The 26,110-nt window shown below is 35.5% G+C and overlaps 1 non-coding gene across 1 annotated transcript; it reads left to right on the plus strand.

Annotated features, from left to right (window-relative positions):
• Positions 1 to 1,608: 1,608 nt before the first annotated feature.
• On the plus strand, positions 1,609 to 1,681 carry TRNAF-GAA (transfer RNA phenylalanine (anticodon GAA)). The gene has a single exon. It is a non-coding gene; the product is annotated as a tRNA-Phe (tRNA).
• Positions 1,682 to 26,110: the final 24,429 nt, after the last annotated feature.

Below are 26,110 nucleotides of genomic sequence, written 5' to 3' on the forward strand. Positions count from 1 at the left end.
ATTAAAATTCTCAGCAATAAAAGCTTTAATTGAAATATAAAGTGCAATGGTAGTTATATTCATGCCGTCGGCTGCCATAAAAAGTGGGATGTTAAATGTGAAGCAGATGGATTTGCTTATGTGTATGTACATATATTGCTTATATAGACATATAGCACATTACAAGACTCTTATTGAAAATCTTGTTCTTTGTCTAAATATATACATATGTTTAGAATATCGAGCAGACATATACATATATTTCTTTCAATTATTTCAAATATTTCTTCTAACTAGTGTAAGCAACTATAATCCATATTGATGACATACCAGATCCATTAGATGGCTAATAGGAAGATTTTCAACAACAAAATCATGGTATAAATCAAATTCTTTTTGGATTGGTTGCGTGCAGCATGCGCCTGCTGGCTTCTGTAGCAGCAAAAGCAAACCGCCGGCGCATGTTTTTTGTAATTTTTTCTACACATTTTCATGTCGACCACAAGCAAAACCGCACGCAAAGCACGCAATACGCGGTCTGATGAATAAAATTAATAACGAAAACTAAAAAATCTTAAGACAAAGAATTAAGAGAGACATTCGGCGCGAAACGAGTAGCAAAGTAAGAAGCAGAAAGCAGAAAAATAGACATTTAAAGCAAGGAAATCAACGAATAAAAAATTAAAAAGTTTCGAAAATTTCTTCAACATAGCACAACTTCCTGTCTGCCCGCAGGGTGTACGCTGAACGCAAGGTTGGCTGCCTGGTCGGTCGCTTGTGGCATGCAAAGGCCGTTCGGGCTGATCGGCGGCGGTACGGATGCCGCGAAGACAGTTGCCGCCGCTGCGCGTTGTCGCTGGCCATTGATGATCACTAAGCACCAGCGCTGACCGACGGTGATGAACGATGGCAGGAAAAGTTGACTGCGTGCGCTTGTTGTTGTATTTGTTCAGAGACTCGCGACGATTGTAGTTGTTTTTTGCTTTGTTTTAATTATGCTTCAAGTTCTTACGTTTTTAGTACCTTTTAACTTGGCGCTCGGTAATAATTTCATAATTATGGGTTTGCAGTCGCGCCAACTGATTCTGATTCGGCCAACAACACAAATAGTGGCAAAAACTTTAACCAAATCGGTTTTAATAATAAAAACATAAATAAAGCAACAACTTGGTAAGTTGTATTTCTTTGTGTTGTTTTGACGCTTTTACTTTTTTCGGCTAGTTTAACTGTCCCTGACGTTGCTTTTTTCTTCGTTTGTACCCGCTGAAATGCGAATTCGCGCCGGTTTCAATGTCGCTTTTGGGCGTGGCATTCCGGCGAAATGCTGCTCATACTTCATAGTTTGCGACCTTTTCTTTTGTTGCTTTTAGTGGCTTTGTGTTGTTGTTGGCGAACGTCGCGACGACGACTTTATAATGTTCCACTTTTGATAAAAAATTGCGTGCAGCGTGCAGGGGGGCAATTTAATCATCTTACTTATTAAAAAATCAAGGTTGTATTGATAAGAGACAATGGTTTGAAGATTTTTGCACCAAATAGTTTTTATTTTTCAATTTTTATCAGTTTTAATAACTTTTATTAAAAATTTCAAAATAAAATGTATGCTTTATACATATGTGTTAAATATGTGCCGAAATAGCTCAGTTGGGAGAGCGTTAGACTGAAGATCTAAAGGTCCCCGGTTCAATCCCGGGTTTCGGCAAGCGCTAATTTTTTGGTATTGGTAAACATATTATGAACTCAATAAAATTGTTATAAATCGTTTTTGTAGTTTATTTTCGATTCGGACGATTAGATATTCTATGTGCTTTCATTATCAACAGCAATAGCCTTCCTACTTGTAGGGTCACCAAGAGCGTGACAATACGCTACAATCTCATTTGTTTGGCGGCCACTGGCTAACGGAGCTACAATTTCTGCTGTCAATTTATACTTTATTTAATACTTCTCTTTTCTTAAATAATGACTTTTGAACTGATTACAGACTTTTATTTTTACGTTCAAAGATCGTTTGTAGTGCAAACAACTTCTAAAGAAAATTCTGCTTAAGGAATATAGTGTCTTAGATCCCATTTAGTTCAAAATTAGGGCTGCGACCGAAAATGGAGGTATTCATATAGACAAAGAGTTGCACTGTGGCTAAAAACTGAATAGTATATATATAAATAAATATATATATATATAATTACATATGTATGGTTAATTTTCGTTTGTCTAATTATTCGGATATCCAATTATTACCAGGTCATTTCAAAAACCCGGTTTAAATTTTCAGTTTAATCCAAAATAGGATCTTTGGTGGACATTTATCGAGTTTATTTTTATACCCTGAATAAGATATATTAAGTTTGCCACGATCTTTGTAGCACCCTAAAGGAAACGTCGGGACCCTATAAAGTATAGCTTTTGAGATATCGGTCTGAAATTTTGCACTCGTCATATAGCTTACATACAAACTGAACGATCAAAATCAAGTTCTTGTAATAAATATTCTGTATTTTTGAAGGGTATTATAGCTTCGGTGCAACTGAAGTTAATGTTTTTTCTTGTTTCTTGTTAAAGTTGTGATTATAGCTGAAAAGGACTAGTAAAACGTTTTCTTTTATACTTTATTTCTGCACATTATCGAAGGTATTGTTTGTTTGCAAGAACTACCATATTCCTCTTCTTCTAATAGCGAGTTTTGCTGGCTACTGGCGGAAACACTTAGTTTCAAAATGCAGTATGGGAGTATATTCCATTCCATTTGTTATTGTAGAATTTTTCGCGCGATTTATATAATCTACTAACATTGGTTCGAGACTTGGCTTGAAATACAATTATTGATCCAGTGCCATTAATAATGTTAACACTAATCCGTTGACCTTATTTGAATAATAATTATTTCTAGTAATATGTAATATATTCTCAATTTTAATATTAATTAAAAGCTTGCTCACCGAACGCGTCATATTTGCCCACATGCGCGGGTATATTGATTACATTTCACTTAAATGTCAATAAATCACTTGCCGGCGGAAAGCCGATTGATTGATGTCGTGCTACCATTTGATGAGCCAAAAATCGTTCGTCCGCTTAGACTTAACACATGTCTGTGTCCACTACCTGTCAATCAAGCATCAGAAACCCGAAAAGGTTCAAATCATAACACAACGGTATACCCACAAGATGGGCACTTAGGCTCGTGCTGCGCACGTACCACACATTGCAGCAACGCGTCTGCGCAGACTTTATACTTATACGCAAACTGTCAACTCCCCTTGCAACTGCTGTCGCGTTGGTGTGCTTAGCTTACGCTCTTTAGCCGGACATCTTTAATCCTTTTTTTTGTAGTCTTTGGTCGGCTTAACGCTGAACTTATTGTATTTCGCGAATATGAATGTGCTACCTGCTCGTATGTACCAAATATTGTCGGCGTAATCATAACGCCATGATTGCCTCGATGATGAATTGCCGCTGTGCAATCAAAGTGTTTTGTGGCGGCGGCGAGACAGAAAAGCACTTTTGCCACTTTAATAGTGAAGATGTAGAGGATGCTGTGTTGCGTTGCGCGTAATTACCGTGGTGTAGGCTACTCTAGCGCAGACTGGTGCGTTTTGGCGCGAATGGGAATGTTTTTGGCTCGTATGTGGCAATTAAAAGGTTTAGAGGTTTTTGTTGTTGGTGCAAATGGGTTTTGCTGTAGATTTTTACGCTCAGTTTTGAACAATAGTTTGATATTAAACATAATTTTTAGCTAAATATTAATTATATATTTGTATAGATGTATGAACTAGCTCCTCTCTGAAGCTTTAGTTACCCTCTTCTAATAATTCGAAGTTATAGAAACCCTTTATGTTCTCCCTTTCTTATTGCAACATACGTTTTTCGAAATTTTGTGGCCTCAGTGATATCCAAATTAACGTTGCGCTAGTGTCCGCCTTAGTTCGGATTTGGCAAACGAGTAAGAAGTAAGAAAGAGCCCGCAGGCCTCCCTGGCTGCCTAGTAGCTTTGGCCTGTTAAATTTGTTTTTTGTTGTGTATTTCAATCTAATTCCTTTCTCTGCTTTAAACAGCTTGCCATACATTGTGTGTAGTTTAACTGTTGCCTGGAGGCGTTTCAAATGGCTCAGCTCCGCAAAAGTAGTGCGAGCAAGCCCTCCTCAAAAGTGTGTTAAACACGTTAGAATTTTATTCTTGCATTTTGTTTTATTTTTAAGTTTCATTTGTTTACACGCCGACAGCTCCTATTTCCAAGGAATTTGTAGCGCTGCCCGAATAACGGTTCAATATAAAATACAAGGAAAACTAATTAGGGGTTTAAGTTTTTGCGAGTTTTGAGCGTTTTATTCCTATTGCTGCCGCTCAGCACTAAAACAACAGATCAGGAGTGGTTGTAGTTTTGAAATGTAAGGTATTGTGGCACAAAATTGAGAGAATTGATTTAGGTAAGTTTAATTTTCTATGCAGACAATTTAAGATACGAAATAGATTTTGGAATAATAAATTACTTATTCCCTAACAAGGCGATATGTGATAAACTTCCGATTTACCTACCACAAATTAAATCCTAAAAGTCCAATTGTCAAATTTAGCACGATACCTTCCAACTATTGAAGTTTCTTTCACAATGTAACAGAAAACGATTGTAGTGGATGGTGAATCGAACAAGCTTTGTGTTCCAGGATTTACATATTTGAAATTTCAAAAAAAGCAATCCCGAGAGATGCACAGTTTTCACTAACTTCTAAAAGCTATATTGACACCCTGTGCCAGTTTTGATATCAATTCGTGGAATCATATAAGCATAAACTCATTGTAAAATTTAGTTTAAGAATTCGATACAATTTATGGATGAAGCTCGGATGTCTCATTAACGTGGCGTTTAGCTAGTTTTTGCTGAGATGATGATCATCCCTTTCCCACACCATACACACGGTAACTGGTGGATTTGTACAAGTAAGCATTTTTTAAATCAGAAGAATTCTGATCAGTTATCCGGTGCTCTGCCACATGTCATTTTTCACAAATCTGGAAGTCTATTTTTCTATAAATATAGATGATACCTTATCATATCCTATTTCTTCTTACCCAATTATATTTGACGTAGGGAAGTTTATTGGCCAAAACCATTTTAACCTCTCCCCAATCAGATTTAGTTATTACGACGCTCTCCGACAGGTTCTCAAAGAATATGCTCTTTTGACTTTTCCCCTTCGAGTATATCTCACCTCTTCGCCGATGGTTGTTGGTTGAAGCATTATTTTTCTACCTAAAGGCAGATGTTTTACAGTCTTATACATTTCTTCATTTTCATAAATAGTGAAAGTATTGATTCAGGAGAATTAGAGACTGGGTAGTGAGAGGTTTTTTTATTATCAAATGTCTCATGTCCTGTTTTCGATTAATCCAAAAATTATTAGTTAGCATGCATTGAGCTTCAGTAACTCTAATACCCACTAAAAATGTACACTCTCTCTACTATGAACAACCGGTTCAGTATATAGAATAAAGGTTGAGAAAAATGAACCTATAGGTCTTAAAATAACCTAGTGAAGCTCTTAATGCCAATAAAATGTTAGCTTAGATCATTATGCCTTAAAATAATATAATATTATTTATTTAAAATGTAGGCTTATTAATAATCTTTTTTAATAGAACAATAGAAAGCAATGTGAAAGTCATTCTCGATCCCAGATTAAAACATCCTTTATGTTCGTCCTGCTGCCGGTTAGAAAATACAATTATTATTTTTTAGTTGTTTTAAATAATATATATGTATGGATAAATGATACAAATTATTTACCCGCTTTTAACAAAACAAAACGATTTGAAAAAATTTACAAAGTCAAATGGTATACTCGTTTTAGATTTCTTTGTGGATCTTGCCGCCTTGTTCTATGTTGACCGATATTTTCAGTAACTATAGGCACTGGGGTCCACATATTCAGTACCTAGGGGCTTGAACAGTTTTGGTTAAATTTAGATAATTTTTGGTCATAAGGTGGTATACTCAAAAGGCATTATTCGTGTAAAGTTTTATTCCGACACATCCATTTTTGCTTGATTTGATACTAGAAAGTGAGATAATCAGATGGAATTTAAAATTGTGTTATATGGAAAGTAGGCGTGGTTGTAGTCCGATTTCGTCCACTTTTACACTGTAACATAGGAATATTAGAAGAACGTTATATACCAAATCAGCTTGAAATCGCTCAAGCAGGTCTCGAGATATGGCTTTTCCTCTAAAGGTGGGCGGTGCCACGCCCTTTGTCCAATTTTTATTTTGGCTCCTATAAAGCCTAATTGTTCTCCTATGCGTAATTTTCAACGTTTTTGACTAGTTTATTTAATGAGTTAACGCACTTTTAGTAATTTTAATCAAAACCGTAATATGGGGATTGGGCAGGTACCCGATTTCACCTATTTTCACGCTGTTGATATGAAAATATTAGTCCTGACTGACTTTGGTTAATATAGATTTAGCGCTGTAGGGGATATGCACATTAAACCTATTAGAGGGCTGGACCGCGCCCACCTAAAAAACCACGCCTCTTCCTAATGTGATTCAGTAGTTTTGGGTGATATAAACAACCTTTAGGTGAACAAACCTACAACCCTCTGTAACAACATGTTGCAAGAGTATAAAAATTACTTCTAAAAATTTTCAATAGTACAGAGTTGGAAAATAGAAGTTATTGATTTTCTTATTTAAAAATTAAATTACATATTTAAAACTTCAAGGATATAAATATAAAATACCGTCAGGGTTGCGAATTTTGTAATTCAAAAATTTAGGATTAAAAAATAAAAATTTAAAATATAATTTTTAATTCCGATATTGGGATTAAAAATTAGTTATTTATTTTTTAATCCGGTATGGGGGATTAAAAATTTGATTTTAATGTTGCGATTAAAAATTAAATTTTCATTTTATAATTCAAGATGTTCAGTAATAAAAATTGAAAATATTACTTTTTGATTTGAATGTTAATTCTAAAATTCCATTTTTAATTCTTATTTATATGCTTAATTTTTATTTTTTTTATTTTTCAATCCGGCAGTTGAGATTAATATATTTTTTATTTGTTATTTTTTAATCCGGAATATGGGATTAACATTTTTTTTTTGATCTGGTATGCGGGATTAACATTTTTTTTTTAAACCCGTATTTGGTATAAAAAAATACAAAAATTTTAATTCAAATGTTAGTTCAATTATGTTTTTAATGCATTATTTGCAACCCTGATTACCATCACTAACTAATTTTATAGTCACCACTGACTACCTATTTAAAATTATACATAATTAAATGTCGGTCGCGTGTCTTCTTCAAGACAACTAGTTATAACTAATATTTTTTAAAAACTTTAAAAATTTCTGCACCAAATAAACAGAGTTTCATTTCAGAATAGCTTAAAATTATTAACAAGAAATTATATAAAAAAACTTTAAAAAATTATAGACTAACAAACGAAGGCAGCCGAAACTATTACAGAAACTACAAATTAGGCGCACAATGCTAATTTTAGCCCTACAATCAACACTTCTTAAATTATATACTCGTTTAATTATGGAATTTGCTTAGAAAAAATTAAAGCTTTTAACACATTTGAGATTCGCAAAGAATAAGCGAGTTATTAGCGAATACGTGGCAATCAAAATCATTATAATTTGACTTTCACCGCCAGACCAAAACCGACATATTGTAAATACAGACTAGTATGAACCCATAATTTGTGAAAAAAGTTGCTGCGAGGTCGATATAAAAGAACTCAAACGCTTGGAGTACTGTTAAATATATGTAAATATGTATGTATGTTCGCATGGAAATTTTTTGAGTATAAAACCATGTCTAGTCGCACAAAAAAATTCATTAATGAAATTCCGAAGAAATCCGAATTTTCGTTTTAGGCTAAAAACAATTTATCAATGAGTAGAAAAGCAAAATAAATTGCCATTCTTTGTAGTATTGCGATAGTCATTGGCTGATTTTTATCACACAGCGGTTGATAGTGCGGTCATTGACGCCAACGGACGAGCGTTGCCCAAGGAACTGGCGAAGTTACCAACTGTTTGGAGATGACAAAAATAATTGCAAAAAAATTGTCTGAACACAGGTTGAAATTTTCAATGAACTTTAGTTCCAGTAACTAAAAATTACAATAACAAAACTTTATTTTGATAGTTTGTTTTTGTGCTTGGCATTCATACTTTTTCTCACTTACTCATAGTTCGTTTGTTTGGCGCGCTCGTTTGACAAATGAATGATCTCAACCGCTAAACATTAATTAATATCGCTATTACCACTTATAATCATTTGTTAATATAAGGCACTCCGAGCGTTATATATATAAGGAAATACATGTATACATGTAAATACAGGGTGGTTCATATAAAGATTCTCCTTGTAATTTCAAGAAATAATTATGGCTATACATATGATTTGTTTGACGCATGAGTAAGTGACTCGCTAGAGGAACTTACAACATCTACACAGACGGATTCAAAATGGCTTATGGCATGGGCGCAGTAAGCTATTGCTAGGAGTTGGATCTTAGGCTAACCTTCAGCCTTCCGGAATACGGCAGTATCTTCCAGGCAGAAGTATTTGCAATCGGGAAAACGGCTGAGATAGATAACAACACAGGAAACAACATAGAAAAGATCAATATAGGTATATGCACATACGTCGATAGCCGGGCAACAATTAAGGCAATAAACTCAAATCGCATTACGTCAACGACGTAGCTGATGAGATTGTCGAAAGAGCCACCCGTCTGTCTATCGAGCAAGTATAGGAAATACATAAGTCGCTAAAATCGATACACAATCAAATTTCCGAAATGGTTGTTAGACGCATCAGCGTGAGATGGAATGCCAGAACGTGTACGGAAGAAGTCATGAGAGAAATGCTGGAATACCTCCTTTGCTTTTGTCCAGCCTTATCTATAACTCGTTTAAAATATTTAGGAGCTTCGCAGTTCAAGTGGCTAGATGAAGTATCAAAATTAGATGACTTGATATCTTAAAGATCGCAAAAAGTGTTGATGCCCTGTATGACGAATATTTCAGCTCAAATTAAACTGAAACTCCGTCTGGCATTACTACGGACCAGTAGGTCTATGTTTGGTGTGACAGCCGGCCAGTATAACCTAATCTAACCTAATCTATTATTGGTTCAGTTGAACACTTTCCGATTACTTACGGCAAACGATTTTATCATGTGTCTGCCTCGGTTAGGTTCGTAGTAACGTTCTCTGTTTTCGTAGCTTTCATGGACATGGACGTGAAACCTTAAGGATCTTTCTGGCGATCCACTCAATACTTTCCTAAAATGCACCACAATAAGGGCTAACGGATGGGGTTGATGATCGTATTAAAGATCGTACAACTTCATAGTTCGACTTCTAATAACAAAAATTGGGTCCTGTAGCGCTTTAAGATCTCTAAAATTTGTTGTTTCAGCTATATTTTCAGAGAGAAGTCATGAAACCTCAGCGGATGTATAAGCTTTTTTGCTTGTTAATGCTTGTCGATACCACCAAAATGTGCTTAAATGAAAAATAGAGTTTAAGCTTTCAAAAAAAAACCAAAAAAAGAACAAATTATAGTCCACCCTATACTTAGTATAAAAGTATAATCATACAATACCTTCCAGCGTAAATGGATCATACATATGTATGCCCTTGTATGCGTCTGTTCTGGCTTTGCCGGTTTTTTGTTTTATAGTAGTTTTGTAGACTAACAGTGTTTTAGTAAACCCGAAAATTCTTAATGAACTGCGTCTGCTGGCCAATTTTTTACGTAGTATACGTAGATGTTTGCACTATGTACATACATATGTTGCAAGAAGCACAGAGCGGAACTGTTTAAAATCGATAGACTAAAAAAAAAAAGAAAAAATACACGGAAAAAATATGATTAATTAATATTCCTGTATTTTGCACAAAGTTTGTGCGCAAATGACTGGCAAAATATAATACTAGTCTCTCGTTTAATCGCCTGTTCGGCTGTCGCACCTTTGACAGTTCATTAGCGCATTTTTCTGCTAACTTAAACATTCTAAACTTTTTAGTCTAACTCCTGCTCCATCTTTGTTGTCTCTTTTAGTAAACTGTTAACCACTTATTTTGAGTCGGCTATTAATTAATTATTGCTGGTAAAAGTAGACTGACTGTTAGCTTGACACAAAAACCAACGGTTAAACATTAGTACAATTCTTGAATGAACGGTTTTTTAGTGTAACTTCGGCACTTCGCTTGCAGCTGCATTATTCACTCGATATGTCAGAAGTCGTTGCTCTTTGTAGCGCATATTTATCGAATTTGATGATAACTTAGCTTAGAGGTTAGTTAAAAAGTGCTGCCTCTGTTATAGCAAATAATCGAATATGTTTGTATGTGATTCGTCCAGTTTTGGTGGAGGCTTTTTTTGTCACCTGATAATTGATTTTTGCATTATTTGTCATTATATTAATGATTCATCAAGCAAATTTACAAGCAATTTAGGTTGGTTTCAATCCAATCTATTATCTCATATGAAGTTATTAAGAAAGAACGGTTCTTACTTATTATCGCCATCGCAGCAAAAATCAGAAAGGAATTCCACGAGAAAGAAATAAGGATATCTCGGTGTTGAACCGACCAGGGTTATTTTTTGAAGCGCGGCCAAATGCTGCGGTGCCCAAGGAAATTTAGTAAAAGAACGATGGTTGAAATCATTACGATTTAGAAAACTCCGACTGCCAAATAATTCAATGCATCATTTTCGTAGCGCTACATTTGGCTGGAATCAACTTTATTGAAACCACACAATCTGTCGGTAGTCTAAAGGCCTGTGGGATAATTAAGTATTTTCAAGTATGTAACTGCCTGAAGGAAACGGCAGAGACCCGATAAAATATATGCATATATATGTATAATATATAAAAGATCAGCGTGACGAACTATAGCGATTTAGCCCTATCCGTCTGTCTGCAAAGTAGTCCCTCTGTTTTATCGGACCACTATAGTATATATCTATCATATAAACTGAACGATCAAAGTCAAAATCACTTTTTTGTATTTGTGAAGAGTATTATAGCTCCGGTGCAACTCAATTTTACGTTTTTTATGTTTTGTCCATCTTACACTAAAGGAAACCTATTTTTGGTATTCGGAAGACCAAAGGGCCAATATATAGATAGAAATTTTTGAGTACAGAAGATGAGTGAGCTATTAGTATAACATATATAGAAGGGAAGTATGATCGTATTTTTAAAAACTTACATAATTCTAGGAATAAAAAATATATATTTTTACTCTCTAAAGGTGCTTAAGGGTTTTAGTAATAAGCTTATTTATAAAGTGTAAAACGTAATGCGCACTTGGAGCATTTTCCTCATATTCCTCAGATATAAAGTAGTTAAAATTTATTTTTAATTTTTTCGACGCTTTAAAGGAAATATAAATAGAGGATTGTGGATCAAAACGACTTCAATGAAAACTCTTATGTAACTTACGTATTGTTAGAAAGGTTTAGGGGTATTATTAACCCGGTACAGGAAATGAACAAATATCTCCGCCATGTACCAATCAAAAGCTAAAGGGGTAGATTTCAGCTGGTGATTTCAAGTCCGAAAAAGTAATATGAAGGATATCTAAGTTGAAGTTCTGACAGCCACAACAACAATATATTAGTCTGTTGAAGCTGTCCTACAATTTGAGAAACATTAAAATAAGTTCTTATACCTTCTTAAAAGTTTTTTTTTTTCGGAGTGGCATGACTCATGACTAATGCTTCACTCACTTTCAGGGAACATACAATATCGATTGATTGAGAAAGGAAATAAATTATATTTGGGTGTATGTGCATGCCGGTAAGATAAATGTAAATGTACATATCTCAGTGTGTATTCTCGAAACCTCAACTGCTCACACGACATATGCAATGTGACCGCGGGCACTTCGTCCGACGGGCCGCGTAACCAAAATATACTTTGATTTATGCCACGAATCGGCCATAAAAAATCACTGACAGTCTCGCAAAAAGTCAAAAATCAGAAAAAAAAAATAAAAAGAAAAACAAAACAAGGCAAGCACCAACATGGGGGCAGTAAGGGTAACAATATGGCGATCGTCGGCTGGCAAAACACGGAGCAAGCCAGTGGGTGTCTGTGCAGTAACGTAGCAAATGCGGCGGGCACGCACGCATTTTTCACAATTTACAGATTGATACGTGACGGAATTCGATTTGTGATATATGGCAAGCTGATTTCCTGTGCCATCGCAGACACGGCTACAGATTCCGCGCTTTGCGCCCATGGATACTTGTTGGCGCATTCATTGCGGCATGATCGCGGAGCTTAATCAATGGGTAGTGAATAAAATAAAGAACTAAAAACTAGAAAAAAAATAAACACATTTTAGTGGAGGAAGTGGCGAAAAGCAAAGAGCGGCAGCGCGAGCGAGATGGAGCGTATGTTATTGATGCAGTTGAACTTTGGGAATGGCGGCATTGTGCCTGGCGCGGATGCGTTGGCCAGTCAGGCAGTTAGCTACAGCGCAGTCGGTACGCTGGCCAAACGGTTCTGACTGCGGCCTTTCGAACATCACCGTCACGTACGCAGCCATCAATCGTCCACTGTCATAGGGCTGACGGCTAATGATAGGTGTGGGTACGCGCGTGTTGCGCCTGGGATTTCTCGAATTACTAGCTGCTGTTGCTCTTGTGGTTGTTATTATTGTAGCTTTATCTTGACGTGAAAAAAAATGCATCAAAACTAAAAATCGTTACGACTAGCTATGTTCTACTACGTTGGTGCATTGGTGGCACTTGGAAAATTTACGATTTGGCTCTACGAAGTTTTACTTTTAATTTTAGGTTCCTCAATTTCTGTCTATGTTTTTCGACTTTTATTTTGTTTGCTGTAGTTTTGGCTACAATTGCGAGAGTTTAATTGCCAGGATTTCGGTACGAATATATCCTTTGATATCAGCATTTTCAGCATAAAACCGATGTTTGCACCCCGAGGCGGTTGCATTAGTAATTATGTAGGTATGTATGTATGTTTGCCACACACATTTCACATGCAACAAACTGCCAAAGCAACCGTCGAACAATTTTTTATTTCCACTTTTTCTCGAATACTTGCAAATGTTGGCTTAGGAAGTGATTTGGTGCCTTAGACTGTTGGTGTTTGGGTGAGCCGACTGGCTGCTTGCGTGCTTGGTGCTCATCTTGCCAGTGCCGAAATTGCTTTCTCACATTTGTAGCATAAATTGCAGCCAATTGTAGGAAACTTTTTCAACGCTGCCAGTTTCTCATTTAACTTGTCCATATGGCACAATGTAACGGTACACACATGCCTCTAGATGCACGTACAGTTGTGTGTTGCAACCACATTTGTCTGGATTTTTAGTATTCTAGACGCTAAATCAAGTGTCTGCCAACGTTGTGTTAGCTTAGGAAGCATAGAAAATTTGTATTTCCGGCCACTTGCACAAAATTCACCCAAATACTCGTAGTAAGTCATACTTAACGGCAAAAATATTACTCATAGGTGTTTGTGGGTGGCCAACCATTTTCGCCACTAACTGTTTGGACAAAGTAAAAATAGACGAGTCTTTTTTATAAAAATAAAAACGTACTAGAAGTTAGTTGGTTGGTTAGATTGCAGCTAGACAGTTTCCTTTTGGCACCGTACTCCTATATACGAGTAGTATAGATATATTTAAGTTGTTGGTGTTTCGATAATATGTTGAAATATTACATTAACGAGTTCTCTCTAAGGATCTGAAAAATATTATAGTAGGAGCTAAAAACCGAATATTATTTTTTAAATACACAAGTTCTCATTAAATACAGCACCCAAAAATATAACTCCCGTCAGACGTTTCATTAACGGAATTTGTAAACCTTCGTTGCCAAGAGATTTTCCGGAACTTGGCGGTTAATCGTAATATATATATACCTGAGTCCACGAAGGAGCCCTTGTTATTTCTTTGCCGCTTACTTCAACATTGGATTAAAAAAATCGCAGTAATGCGAGACAATCAGTTTGAAGGTACTCAAAGCCTCAAAGCCGTTTCTCACGAAGCTTTCATTTCTGAATTATAGGAAAATTGTAGACTACTCTGGTTTTTGGTCGCGATTTCTGTTGCTCGACCCTGAGTTTTCTAGTGCTGCTGGAATCTAGCTTTAAAATTTACACAGTCGACGAGATGATACTTATAGTCGAAGTTGCGTTCTTGGAATAGGCACTACCAAAAAGCGCTTCGACCTTTTTCTTATGTGGGATCTTAGATCTCGTCGTAAAGACAGCATTTTTCGAGAGTCACGCAGAATATTCTTTTCTTGTTTACTCTTGCGCGAAAACTTGATTGCAAAATACTGCTTTTGCTTTGGCGTGAAATTAAATTGAATATAGCAACATAACACTATTTATACCCCGACCAGCGTATATTAAGTTTGCCACGAAGTTTGTAAGACCTAGGAGGAAACGTCGAAGACCCTATAATATATATGTATATACAAGTACATGTGTAAATGATCAGCGTGTCGAGTTATGCGAACTAGTCCCTAAGTTTTTGAAATATTGCTCTGAAATGTTGCACATATCCATTTCTCCCCAAGAATATGGTCATTTGTCAGAATCGCGGATATCAGACTATTATAGCATATAGCTGTCATACAAACTGAAAAAAAAAATTAAGTTCTTGTATGGAAACTTGTTTATTTGTGAAGAGTATTTCAGTTTAAATTAATTTTTTGTAGTTTCTTTGCTTCTCAATAATCTTTGTCCTACTAGTCCCCATAGACCGAATTTAATGATACCCGAAAGTGTTTTTGATTTTTTAGTGCTTTTCAAGCAGTAATTGAGATGTCGTATAGAATTTTACCTTAAATTTTGACAAATATTGTTAGTGTATTATAGCTTTATAATAAATATAGCTGAAATGGGTATTATTATTGAAAAAAGGAATATAAAGACTTCCGTCTGTCTGATTGACTTTAAAATTGATATCACGGACTAAAAGTGATATATTCTTATCAGAAAAAGGAGATGTATTAAACTTAAAATAATTAGAATTAGTACCAAAAATATATATAATCTGGTCACAACTTCGGAATTTCGACTTTTTGTTCGTTTGTTAAAAATTAGGACGGCAACGACTAGATAGCCTCTATATTTCAACAAATTGGAATTGGAAATTAGATCTTATATTCGGTTCGACATAATCTTAATTTTCCTTACTTGCTATATGTATATACATATCGTTTGTTTTTTCAAATATTCCCATGTATCCAAAATACAATATATAATTCTCACCCTCTTAGTACTAATAATTTCCTTTAGCGGTTTGTGTATGCTTGCGTCGCCGGAAATTATTTTTTAAAAATTAGATAACAATTTGTTAAATATTTAAATTTCATAATCTATGTAATAAAGTAATTAAAATTGCTGTTGTAAAAAAATGTTTTCGGAAGCGCCATTAATTTCCCTTCATGGCTTGGTGTGGTTATGATTAATTTATCCTTAACATTACCTAATATTTATTATAAAATTAATTGCAAAGAAAAAACTTTAAATAATAAAGTTATTAAATTCAATCGGCCAGCTAATTTCAATTTCCTTTAGTACTCAATAATACCTATCAATCAAAGAAAACTCACAAAAAACCTGAGTATGAGGGCTTTTCATATGTGTGTGAGTGAATAAGCCTGCTTATGTAATGCGGCATTGAGGCGATGTAGAGTTGACCGTTGCAAAAACTTTTAACGCCGACAGTCAATCAAGTTTTTTTCCTGCCCTCCACAAATATTACATATATTATTTAGCTGCAAGTAAATGTGGAAAAAAACAAAACAAGGCGCTTTGTTTTATGTGGAAATTTAATAAAAGTCAAGCCAAGTCAAATCAAATAAAGTTACACACACACATGCGCGTACACACGTCGGTAGTTAGTTGAAATTCAGCTAGCAACAATAATAAAATGCAAATTTAATTGGAAAACGAGTAACTAGTTTTGCACCGAGCCACCGTCCGACCTATCGACCGACCGGCCATTAGATGCCGCTATTCTGTAATTTGCACTGTCGTTCGGCGCACACAAATTGACACGTTTGCAAATAAATTGATATATCAGCGTTGAAACTTAGTTTCCGAAAGCGCATGGTCGGCCGGTCGGTCAGTCGTCAGCGACCGAAGAAAAACCAAAGAGAAGTGAATTGTCAATGCAACGTGAGTTACATAAGCAGTGCAACTATTCATACATATACAAACATACATATATATCATATACATATATGATATATGCACATACACCAGATAACTGTGACAAAAGTGAGATTTAATCACATACATATGTCTGTATGTTTGTGCCTTAATTGACACGAAAAGGAAAAACTGGCAATGCCACTTTGCACTACAATTTTTCTACAAATATGAATTAAGAAAAGAAAAGCGCGCCAAGCTGCTTCAAGTGGTCGCTTATGTGTAATTTGCAACAAATTGACGCAAAGGATGCGTTACGAAATCGTTTGATATGTTGAAAAGTGTTATTAAATATTTATTGAATCATCGAATACAAAGTTGGCGGCATTCGTATAATTGAACGGAAAATGAGCGTAATAAAAGCATGTACTATTATTAATGAAAGTCACCATATATGTACATACATAGTATATAGTTATAACAAGCAGGCTTGAAAGTTTGTATCATTTATAGACCGGTGCAGAATGCCTTTGAAAATGTTAAAAAGTGAAAGAAATTCATAGCAGTTTGAAACCCATTGAAAACGAAAGATAAAATAACAAAAATGAAAGCACACATAATTGGCGTGCGATCTGTGGTCGTGTAGAGAAACGAGAGCGGCGTGTTTGAATTTTTAAGGGTTAGAAACGGTTTATCTCGATTTCCGACAAAACTACGCGTCTTATAGAAAAAAGTTGTATTGCAAAGTTATAGATAATGAAAAGATCTACAACTTTTGCCTTAACACTTTTTTTACATAATCTCAAAATTTATTTGAAAAATTCAAATATTCCAGTTTTTGGGTTTTTAGTTTTTATTTGGTACAAAAAAAGTTTTCTATACAAGAACTTATCTTCTTATGTTCCTAACACACTTCGCTTAACACACTTTTCATTAGAAATATAATATTAAGGATTAAACTTTATTTTAACTTTAAATCGAAAAAAATCCAAATTTTCAAACAAAAATTTTTACGTAAAAATATCAGATTTTTTTAAAATGTCAGCAAGCTTTATGTTTGTTAAAATTTCTATTTACATTCAAAAAAAGCGTATATAAATTTCACAGTTGTCTGACAATTCCTTGAAATTGTTAACAAAGCACTTTCCTGCATTAAGAAACAAGAAAAAAAGTTAACTGCGGTTGCACCGAAGCTATGATAGCCTCCATATATTGATACATACATACAAGAACATCATTTTGGTCGTTCAGTTTGTATGGCCGCTATATGCTATACCTGTCCGATGTCGCCGTTTCCCACAAAGGAACAGTTCCTTGAGGCGAAAAGGACGTGTCAAAATTTCAGATTGATATCTCAAAGACTGAGTGACAAGTTCACGTCCAGATTTGTGACAATGAATGAAAAATGGTTCGCTACGAAGTTAAATAGACAGTCAAATAACGACTCCAATCGATGAATTGAATGCAAAACGTGGAAAGTTACAACTACAAGCTTTAAAGTTATGGCATCTATATTTTGGGATCCACTAGCAAAAACTATCACCAACTATCTTAAAAAGATAAAAACTAGCAACAGCGACTATTATATAGCGTTATTGGAACGTTTAAGAGACTGAACCCTGCAAAACCGGCCGCATTTGAAGAAGAAGTACGGCTATTTCAATTAGAACAATCGCCTTGATCAGTGAAAATATTGCATGAATTATACTTTCATGAAACTTTAATGTACTCCACATGATGATATTCTCAGGATCTCTCCTACAAGGATATAAAAAAAATACATTTTTTATAGCAACATTTTTCATATTAATTCGACTTTGTATTTCCCATTGCTATTAGACCGCTCGTTTTGCATTTTTAGAATCCAATAAAATTAACCTCAAAACTATCTATGAAACTACTAATATATCTAACATGCCAATAACGCTTCGCTGAAGTACACACATAAATAAATAAATATGTAGCATGTCTTCTTTTGAAACCCTTATATTCTCTTTCTCAAGCACATAAATTTCAAACTTCCGACAAGTCAAAGCCCATAAATAAGATATGGCTTAAAATGATTGTTTTTGCTCATGCAAAAAAAGTTTGCGAAAAATCTAAAAGTCGTTTATCAAAACCGAAATGCAACCGAATATAATAATCATGATGGCCGTTGGAGGCTTAAAGAAAAAAATACGACAAAAAACATGGCAAAAACAAAACACAAACATCCAGTCAGCACAGACAAGTAACATTTGTCAGAAAAACGACAGATAGGCGAACGAAAGCTGAACAACGATATGTCAAAAAACAAAGAAATACAAAAGTTTGAGAAAGACTTGCGGAAAAAAATCTCGCATTGTAACAATATGGCAGTGATGCTAAGTTGAATTTAAATTGTGTCGGCGAATCCTTTTTGCATTAAATGTGGTTCGATATAAGGTAACAATAAAGGGTGCACCGTTAATATTGATACACTTTCCAATTGTTGCTGCTATCAGTTGTCCCAAAAGCATATTTTTTCGAATTTAAAATCGAATAGCGACACCGGTTGTTCGTGAACGATCCGTTTTCAACATGGTTTCAAGACACAGGCAGTTTGTTGGATCTTCAAAAGTTTTAAGAGTAAGTGTAACTCGTTTCGGCTCTAAAGCTAGATGGAGAGCGGTGTAGAAAAAATGTTACAAGGTAGTGAAATGAATATAAGAAACCCATGAATATTACTACGTCGATGGTCCAAAAAACATACTTCGGTGTTTATTCGTACATTTGTAGCCTATACTTAATCAAAAGTTTAAACCGTATGGTACGTATTTTTTATGGGAGTACCGGAGATTTTGGCTAAAAATCTGGATTTGACATATTGATATAATTTTTTCAGACAAATCCAGTATTGGTACTGCAGATATATACGTTGTTATAAGGAGGAATGTGCATCACAAGCATTCTATAAAAGATTTACATCGCTGAACTCGTCGTTGCTTTATCAACTGATCTGGCCAGAGCTCCCCAATATCTATAAGCACGAACCAATGATTGGATAAGCGGATTCCTTGTTTCATATAAGTGAGCAAAGCTCGAAGTTGTCACGAATAAGTTTGGTGGGATCATCTTAAACCGTTATTTTTTGAATATATTTATCTGAAAGTTATTTATTATTAACAAGTTTGAGGCTAACATTTGGGAAACTTGGATCATAATACTTCGCATTTGGAACCGATGCACCAAAAATGTTAATGTTTTGAAGCCTTCAATTTGATTACTCCAATGCTCTTAATTAAAGTTTTTCCCTTGAAAGGCATCTTTGATCACCCCATAACTTATGCCTTAGCCATCAACGATCATATCACTATTGCAAGCGCGATGGATGGTAAGTTGAGCTAGTGCGGCATTTAGACATTTTGCGAATCCTGACAAGCGATTGTCGAGCGGTAGACAGATCGCAGGCAACGACAGACGGCGTTTGGTTGGTTGGTCAAACACATCTCGCATCTCGCAGCAAAGGCACGAACACACGCGTACCAATGAACCTCTACAACAACATATCTCTGGCAGGCATCAGGCAACCGCCTGCCAACTGTTGCCATGTTGCACTGTTGCATGTCATGCAGACATGGAAGACAAAGCGTGAGGCCAAAGAAGTTGCAACGTAAAAAGCGAATTCTGCAGAAAAAGTATGAAAAAACGAAGTAGACATGAAACGAATGTACAAAACCGCAAGATCAAATGCGCAGCGCTGAAGGCCTCCCCCGGACAATTCGACATTCAAAATGAAAAATCGCTGCTTGCAATGGCAGGAAATGTTACCGGTGTTGTTATTTTTGTTTTTCTTGTGTATTGTTGTTGTTATTGTTTTTTATTTCTTTTACTGTTGTTACCAATGTTTTTTGAGCTTCTCAGCTTCGAAGTGTGCTTTAAATGCTGCGTGTTGTTGTGATCGATCGCTCAATATCGCCTAAAACCATAAACAAAAGAATGCAGGGTTGCTTAGTGGCTAAATATGCAACATAAAAAAAATGGTAGAAAAATTCGAGAATTTGCAACGCGCTACATACAAGTAGGTTGCACAAATAATATTTTTTAAGTTTTATTATTTTCATTTTCTACGAAATTTCTACTTCGCTTCAGTTTTATACCCTGAACAGGGTATATTAAATTTGTAATACTCAGATGAAAATGCTAGAGACCCTATAATATATATACTTACAGTTATATATGTAAATTATCAGCATGTCGAGCGGATCGATTTAGCCGTGGCCGTCTGTCTGTCCGTCTGTATATACGTGGACTGGTCTCTCAGGTTTTGTGATATCACTCTGAAATTTTGCGCAAGTTCTTTACTCCCCAAAAAGCTGCTCATTTGTCGGAACGGCCGGTATCGGACCACTATAGCATATAGCTGTCATATAAACTGACCGAACCGATCAAAATCAAGTTCTTGTATAGAAAACTTTTTTATTTGTAAAGGGTATAATAGCTTCAGTGCAACCCAAGCTTTTTCAAGTTTACTTCCACGTCGTACTTTATTTTAGTTAGCTGCGAAAAATGGCCGTCGTGCGCTATGGCGACTGGCGGCGGATGCTGCTTCCCGCTGCCGTGGATCGTGGATGCTGCAGCGATTGATCGACCACAAGGTTTCGTGTTTTAGCTTTGCCCTGCTGTCGCTGTATGCTCAAAATTGCTGTCATTGTTGTTGTTGCGTTGCTTGCTGCTTGTCATTGTTGTTGCTGTTGTTTGTGCCGCATTGCTGTTGGCGGCGTTGGTGCACTATCGTTGCTGCAAATCTTAGCACGTTTGTGGAGTTGTTAATTCTGATTATTTTTTTCCATTTGTTTTCTTGAAAAACTTTTCGCTTTTGCTTTTTTGCCAACTTTTTTCAGTGTTTCTGTTGTGTTGTTTTTGTTGTTTTCGCATTGTCTTGCATTTGGCCCTTGAGCTGTTTTCGCATATCTCGATGACTGCCCAACCTTTGCAAAGGCTTTCGATATTGTTGTTGTTTTTGTTGCTAGTGTTGGCGTTGCTTTAACTCTTCGTGTTGTTATTGCTGTGGCTGTTGCTGCAACAGCAAATGGCCGCAATGCACTTCACGTTCCCTGCTTTGATTCGGCTTGCTGTCTGTCGGACTGTCTGTCAGTTGTCTTTATACACTTTTGTATATGTGCTATATGTGTATGTGTATGCATACCTATATCTTGGAATATACATATATAGTTATGTAAGCACATCCATTTATTTATCTGTTTCATTTTTTTTATTTTCTTGCCTGCATTCATTTATCTTCATTCTTATTTTATTTATCGTCTCTCCTCTGATTTTATTTATTGTTGCCCGCTTATTTGAAGGCGTGGGAGCTTGTTGTTGCTTGCCGCTTGTGGCATTGTTGCTGTTCGCCAATGGTTTGGCATATAAATTTTACCAATGGCGTTGGTTGAATGTGTCCGTGTCATGGCACTTTTCTGTTATTGTGCCCTCACTCGTGCAACTTCGCCATATTTTTTTACACTTTTTTTGTCTGTCGTTCTGCCTATCCTTTGGCTTCTCAAGTCAGTCTGTCTGTATGTCTTTTCGTCTTGTCCGCTTATTTCATGCCTCCCATTTGTATTCGTTCATTTTTCTGACACATTTGTTTATTGCAATGTTGCATTATCTTATTTGTACTTGACGTCTGCGGGCGTGTTGGCTGGTTTTGAGGAGCGCTGGTATCGAGTAAGTGACAGAGGCCTCAGAATTAAATGCATTTATATACATGCATTTCGTTAAATTATATTACCCGTCAATTTTAGGGCCGAAATTTTCACTTTCACAATAATTCTCTAAACAAATAAGGACTAAACCTCTTAATATTTTCACACAACAGTGCTGAATTATTTATTTATAATGGAATACTTATAATATAATAGTCAAGTAAAATAAATCCAATATTTTTGCATTGAATTGAAGGTTTTAAGTAGCTCAGTTAGATTGATCTGCTTTAGGTCAAATTTGCTCCCTATAGCTAAATAATATCAAATCATTCGCTTTAGACAGGACCCATAATCACTTGGTTCCAGGTTCGAACTATTAGGCGGATTCATAAGTATCTGCCAACCAAGCTCTCGGAGCTTCTGGCGAGTCAATGTCTCTTCTATTGGCAAAAGCTGGCCTTTTCTGGGCTATAACTTCTTTCAGATGGTCCAATCGTTGATAGTACAGTTTCGAGTTATGGCTGAAGGTAAAGACCTCATATGCTATTAGATGATTTCCTGGCAATCCCACCAATAACATAGCAAAACCTTTCTAACAGTCTATCCTAGTTTGGCCACTGTTAGCGTCAAATAACCGCGATTTCATCACCAGTAATAATACGTTTCAAAAATGGATCCATTTGCAGATGCAAATTCGGGCTTAAGTATTTTCTGCGTTAAATCATGTGGACTTTATACAAGGAGCTTCTTTTTGTATTATGCTTAGTTAAATAGTTCCAAACGGTTTTTTGTGCAATGTTTTGTTTCTACGGTCGGACACTTACAGGATGGTCGGACTCGATGCTTTTCATTATGTTATCGATAATTTCGAAAATTGGCCTTCCATAGCGTGTTGCATCTTTGACAGCCAAATTACCCAACGGTTCCAACGAAACCAAAATCGCACATGATTGGCATTTACAGTATCAAGAGCTTAAACACTATTCACTTTTGTAGCTGTCTGGCTCGCGTTTTCGCCTTTATCGACGAAAATCTGTAAAATATGGTGTATGCTTAAACAGTACTGAGTCTAGTGATCATAAACTGGCTAAGAAGTTTTTTAGTACGAAATATTTTCTCTCTAACCTCATATAGCCTGATATGATCACACTTCCAAAAGGCGAGATACATATTACGAAAGTTATCTATTTGAAATGTAATATATTTCTTTTTACCAGATCTTATATATATACGAATCTGTTAGGCAGCTAATATTTTAATTTCTGGAACATAAAGTTCTCGCGAGTAAGTTGGCTAATCGAAACGAGTTGATTGTGCTTTAACGTGGTCGCACCTCACACTGGGTAAAGTATTGGGCAAGAATAAGCTGGCGACATGTTTGCTCATTCCGGTTAACAAGCTTACCAGTAAGACCACTTATCAGCAGTGTGACGAAACACTGATCCATTCGTACATACCATAGATCAAGGAACAGTCGAAACTGTAGACTAGACTCATCAAACCTGTTCCGAAGAAGACGATTACGATCGAAAAAGAGATGCCCACCGTTTTTTTTTATTTACAAGGTACATCGACTATCTGGATAAAGGATAAACGGTAACAGAGGTCGACTATGCCAAATTATTGGGCTGTATCGAAGCCAGATTGCAAAAAATTCCCAAATTTTACATAGATGTGAATGTCATCAGATTTTCGTTCCAAAAATGGGCAGCAAACTTTATTAAAGGCAGTTTAAAAGCTGAAACCAATTCTGAACGGTCTTAATCATTTTATTTGTAATTAAAGCTGAATTAGTTTAAGAAGATCATATGATAAAGGACTTCTATAAACTGGTTTAGCGATGGTTCATAGTTTAACTATTTGTCTGTAATTACCATTCCACGATATATGACTATAGACTATATAATTTAATTTTCAAGGTTCAACAAAATATTGCAGTACGTAATTATATGAAGCCCTGAGTTTTAGTTTCAAATCTAGTTTTTAGCTTTATTATCGATTTTATTAAAATAATTACCACTTAGTATCGGAATCATAACCTAAATGTCACGGGATATGCGTGATATGATGGTATATAAATCATTTTTTAGCGTTCTATAAAGTAACACTTCGTTATAACTGGAAAATTTTGAAAAATATTCACAAAAAACTATAAATTCTGTTTGATTTTCAAAAGAAAAAAAAAATTTAAATAGGTTAATGAATTACACAGTCCCCGGCAGGATTTTACATTCTATACAGCGAATTAATAGTTTGCGAAAAAAGTCAAGACCGCATGTCTGCCATGTTGTTTGTCATGGCGTGACAATTTTATTAGGGGTTTTCTACCCTCGCAAAGCAAACGAGAAATAAATAAAACCGAAAATAAGCGGTAGTATTTTGCTAAAGAGTGCAACATGCCACATGCAACATGCAATTCGCAAAAAGAAAAAACGAAACTGGGAACATAGTAAGTTAGAGTGCAAATGTTTAGACTTATAGATATTTTGTGGTCGCTGTTATTTTCGACTGCTGACTGTGGGTGCAACCAATGCATGGGTGGAGAGAGGTTCTTGAAGCATATACAAAATGCCGTAGTACCCATGTATATATGTAGCAAGTATGTGTTGTTTTGCAAGCGTTTTTGGCGTGCCACAACCTCGGGCGAATTTGCGCATTGCCATGGTGCTGTTGTTGTTGTTGATGTTTTCGTTTTTGCTATGTCGGTGCCGTGATGCATGATTGCACTGGCAAACGTTAAACCGCAATTTGATGGACAGCTTGAGGTTTTCCGTTTCAGTTAGACAGCGCTACAAATGTGCAAACATACTGACCCACACAAATATATACATATATGTATGTTTGTATGTTTATGCTCAAGTGCGCTTAAAAAGTAGTCTGACAGACCCTCTTTACTAAAAAAAAACTTATTCGTTGGGTTCGCTTCAGCGGTGAGGAAGTCACTGGCGCTGCAATTGCTTGGGAATTTTCTCTTCGCATTTTTGTTGCACGGAAAAAGTGGTTTTATGTAATGAAACTGCTTGTTTTCATATGTTTATAGATGCCTACATTCATACACATATGTCTTTATAGACATATGTAGGTATGTGCGTGTATAAATATGTATATAATATATTAAGATTTCCGATTTTTAAAAGAGTTGTTGTTGCTACTGCGTAAGAAAATTTTTGCAATATTTTTTTTGAAATAAAGTTTTCGAAAAACATTTTGAGATGCATGCATGTTTTTATATTAAAAAAAATCTATACAATTTTAGGGACACGAATAGTTATAAAAAAACTTAATTGTAAACGCTTTTAAAAGCTGTGTGTTTTAAAAATGCCCCACTTGTATTTAAAAAACCAGAAGAAAAACGTTAACTTCGTTTGCACCGAAGCTATTACACCCTACACAGCTGCCTTTCTTATAGCATAAAAGGGTATGAAAAGATCTTTATCTCAATTTTGATCGATCAGTTTGAAAGGCAGCCATATGCTATAGTGGTCCCAACTGAAAACTTTATTCCGATATTAAAGCGTTGCCATGGATAATAACTCCTGTAAAATTTCGTGAAGATAACTTCTCAAATAAATAAGTTTTCCATACAAGGCCTTGACTTTGATCGTTCAGCTTGTATGGCAGCTATATGCTACATATAAAGGTCCGATATCGGTGGTTTCGACAAATGATCAGTTTCTTCAGAAGAAAAGGGCGTATGCAAAATTTCAGATCGATATCTCAAAAACTAAGGGGCTAATTTGAGTATATACAAACAGACGGGCGGCCATGGCTAAATCGACGCAGTTCGTTCCGCTGATAATTTATATACATACATTATACTTTATAGGATTTCAGACGTTTTCTTCGGGATGTAAGGCGTTCAGGGTATAATTAACTATTATTTCTGCCAAAAAAGATATTGAGGGTTTTACTATGCTGCTAGAAACTAAATTTTGGCAAATTGGTCATTAATGTGGTAGGCATTGATGAACAATTTTTAAAAAAGTTAAAATTGGTTTAATAAATTTGTAACCTTTGAACTGAATGAAACAGTTTTACATGTGAAATAAAAAAAAAAATTGAAATCGGTTGTAAACAGGCATATCTTTTTGTGAGTTCGAGTTATTCTTCTTTTTTACATTTAAAAATAAATTTTAGATATAAAATCACAAAGAAAAAAAATCAAAATATTTTGACCTATCGTTAACCCAGGCAATATCCGTACAATATATCTAAAACTTTGCAATCCCAAACACAAAAATTGTACCTTCTAATGGTTGATAGCGGTTCTGAGAAACTTTCTCAGATA

The sequence above is a fragment of the Bactrocera oleae genome, chromosome 4 (assembly GCF_042242935.1).
Source record: "Bactrocera oleae isolate idBacOlea1 chromosome 4, idBacOlea1, whole genome shotgun sequence".
Lineage (NCBI taxonomy): Eukaryota > Metazoa > Arthropoda > Insecta > Diptera > Tephritidae > Bactrocera > Bactrocera oleae.